Source organism: Liolophura sinensis, chromosome 1, assembly GCF_032854445.1.
Source record: "Liolophura sinensis isolate JHLJ2023 chromosome 1, CUHK_Ljap_v2, whole genome shotgun sequence".
NCBI classification, from domain to species: Eukaryota; Metazoa; Mollusca; class Polyplacophora; order Chitonida; family Chitonidae; genus Liolophura; species Liolophura sinensis.
In genome coordinates this window covers 32,830,512-32,834,149 of record NC_088295.1, presented here as the reverse complement: position 1 = coordinate 32,834,149, position 3,638 = coordinate 32,830,512, and the positions used below count along the sequence as shown (strand labels likewise).

Sequence of the window (3,638 nt, the reverse complement as noted above, 5' to 3'; positions counted from 1 at the left end):
GAAACGTATATCGACAGCTTGACATCACAAACGCTACTGTCAAAAGTCGAGAAGTTACACATTCACAGGCAGTTGAGGAATAAACAACTTATCGGACTGTCATCGGTATATTGAGGAATTCATCTTGACTGTAAATTTTATATTTACGTGGACTGACTCGCTTTTGGAAGCCGGAATATTCCATCCGGATATAGACCCTGTCATCAGTAAGAAACCATATATTTTGTAATTATTTGTATTGTTTTGTATATCAATGTCATTTGTATTATTTGTTTATTTTGTTCAAATATATGTATTGAACGTATTCAAGTGTCTTTGTGTTTCTTTGTTTGATCTTGTGTAAGGCATATCGGTTATCTGGGAGATGAACAAGTCAGTTGTTTCTCATCTTTACTCTCCGATAGTGGTACCCTTACAGATTCAACAGTCAAGTTATTTGAATGTTTACATTTGAAACAATTCTACCCTTTTATCGAAATAATATTTACAAAAATTTATCTCTTTAATTGCTATGGACGCTACCTTCTTCAAGGATCCTTATAAAGTTTTTTGTCCTCAAATAATTTTTTTGTGAAGTTAAACTTTTGTTTTTTTGTTTATCTTTAAATATAATATTAACTTACCAAACATTTTAACAACAATAGGTTTTGCAAAAATTACAAAGTGATTGTCCATTCTAACCATTGACTGTGTCTAAAACTATACGGGTATGCAAACTTATTCTCAATAGTCAGGTAATATCCATTATATCAGTTGAACAAGACATTCAGTAGCTTTATACAATACATGAAACACGTGCAACACTTTCTTTTATTTCTAGTTCCATCAACACCCACGTTAACCAGTGCCGTGGAAGAGTCTGGTGGTATCCGGGTCACGTGGACAATAGACACAGGTCAGCTTTACAACGTCATTGTGACTGCCCAGCCTTTAAGTGATGCTGCTGTCACTAAGGAGGTGTCGGTATTTGGTAACCAGCCACAGAGTACCACAATTCCTACAGATAGGTTGGTCAAAGGTCAGACCTACACTCTGTGGTTGATAGCAGAGTCCAGAGGTGTCCAGTCTTCCAGGTCCTCATCACTCACGGTCACACTGAGTGAGTACACGTGCATACCATAAAAATCCACTTCTTTTCTATGCTGAGACAACTGATACTTGATGACACAACTGCATGTACACACTTAGAAGGACCTGGCGTTGCTAAAAGTTGACCAGTTCTCGAGGGTTAATGTATCCCGATATTCTTTATTAAATGTCATGACGAAACAGGATTTTGAGAGATTTGAGACGTGAGGTCTAATAAATTACAAGTACATGTGTACCTCACATGTGACAAAGTTCTTCACTAACTTGTCAAAGGTCGGTGCTATTGACCGGGAACTCCGGCTTCCTCCGCCAATAACAGTGACCGCCATCGTATGAGTGCAATATTATTGAGTATGAACTCAGTGTCCACTGTAATATCACAAACTGTATATATTGTGTTTCTATATTCCAGCCCCTTCCCGGCCGGTTCTTCTGTTCATCACTCCCTCTTCAGGAGATCAGACTATTGCTGTGAGATGGCGGAATGGAGGAGGCATTGTAGACAGATTCTATGTGAGAATACATGACACTTTGGGCTGGTCAAAAGAAGATGAAGTTCCCTACCAGAATACCACTGATGAATACCGCCATGTATTCAAACCTCCAATGCCTGGGGTATACAACATGCTGGTGAAGTCACAGTCTGGACAATTAAACTCATCGTACGTGGAATTTCTAAGCGTAACGTTAAGTAAGTATATAATTTTTGGCGTCCTCTAGCTTACGTATATAAATAGTGGGCGAACTGATAATCACAAGACATATAAATCATTACATCTGCTTAGTATATCCTACATGTACAAGGTTGGCCGCTGCAATATATGTGACATTTGTATTTTTCTTTATTCTGCCAAGGACATTTTTCATTCGGCATAGTTCAAAATAGCGGTATTTTGTACCTGGGGTGTTTGTTATTGACAAACTCTTTGCATATTAACCTTTAAAGGACGTTCACACTGGTCATCATGAGCACTATTCTACCGGGAGCATGATGACTGAATAGATAAAACAAGAAAACGAATGAAAAATACATGAAAAACATGTATTCGGTATAAAGTTGTAGGTGTAATCTTGTACATGTAGTAGGCGCGTAGCGAGCACCAAGATGACTTGATACGCACTAGCTCTACCTAGAAGCGTAAGCCTATCTAGGGTTTTATTACTTTATTTGCTCTCATGGAGAAAACTATGGCGCTAAGGATTATTAACATCATTGAGGCTAGTACGGTGCTAGACAGTATCAAGTACCTAGACCTACAATTTGCTTATTTTTTTGGTTTCATTTTCTTATATTTTATGAAAAATGATGGAGTAAAGGCATCTTCCCGGCATTTTTACCTGTTTATTCTGGTTTTCGATCCTCACGCGGAAACCTTTATCTGTAAATAATAAATATATTTAAAAAGAAATAATTACAATACATTAACTTTAAATAAAGCTGTTTTCACTTGCTGAAGACCAAAAAGCGGAATCTCAATCCGATTTCGAGGGAAAATGGATCACCACAGATAGATACCACACAAACGAATTATGCATTTGTCTGTAGTAATGGAGTTTACAAATTTCGCTGTGGCGGAGACTATTCACTTGTACTTTATACATGTACATGTCTCTGTCAAACAGACCCTTCCCCTGTCAACATCTCAGTCCAGTCTAAAACTTCCCGGAGTATACAGCTGAACTGGCAGAGGACAGATAACAACATAAGAAGTTACATAATGGTGGTGTCTTGGGGTGGAAGCTGTGTTCAGACCGTGTATTTTGCTGATGAGCTTCTTTTCGTAAGTTTATATGCAGGTCTGCGGAAAACTGGACACAGACCTTTGAGCTGACAGACGACATCACGAGTAGTTGTATAAAACTCTCCTGAATTAAAGTAACTATTAAACTTTTAAAATGTAAATTATCGCATTGTGCAACCTCAACCAAATACAGTATCATAGCAGTTCTCTCCTGGATGATAAAAGTGGGATATTTTATTTTGGCACAATTCCACCAAATATCGTTTATATATAAAATCGTTTAAATGGTGTGGAATTTTTGTTTTTTTCTAAGCCAATTCCTACCTCTCCCTGCGTATCCGTGAGAACAGAGGTCTTCGATGTTAACAATGCTGATATCACCTACAACATCACTGGACTGCTTCCCTACACTGAATATCAGTTAGCCCTCTATGTCACATTTCTGTCGGGAAACGAACCTAGCCGACTGAACGTTATGACAGAAGCGGGAGGTAAAGACAAATGGGTATTTAATATAACACATATTTAATATAAAACGAACTATCCATAATAATAATAAATTAATGTAACCGTTACAGGTAAGTGTCATTTCATTTATTTACGGTATATATCAATAGGCCTAAATACATTTGAAGTATTGCATAAATCAACGGATTACTCTCAGTGCCTAGTGATTCGGCAGCATTTAACCAAAATTTTGAGAGAAAAATAACAAGTCTCAGTAATATAGAATAGAACTGAAGTTTACGTTTGATAGATAGTGAGAGTCATTTCAGTGTTCACATATCCGCTGAATGTGCTGGTATT

At 37.4% G+C, this 3,638-nt stretch overlaps 1 long non-coding RNA gene across 1 annotated transcript; it reads left to right on the top strand.

Annotated features, from left to right (window-relative positions):
- Positions 1–1,007: 1,007 nt before the first annotated feature.
- LOC135467933 (uncharacterized) lies at positions 1,008–2,826 on the top strand. The gene is made up of 3 exons (XR_010444200.1): positions 1,008–1,099; positions 1,502–1,780; positions 2,713–2,826. It is a non-coding gene; the product is annotated as an uncharacterized LOC135467933 (long non-coding RNA).
- Positions 2,827–3,638: the final 812 nt, after the last annotated feature.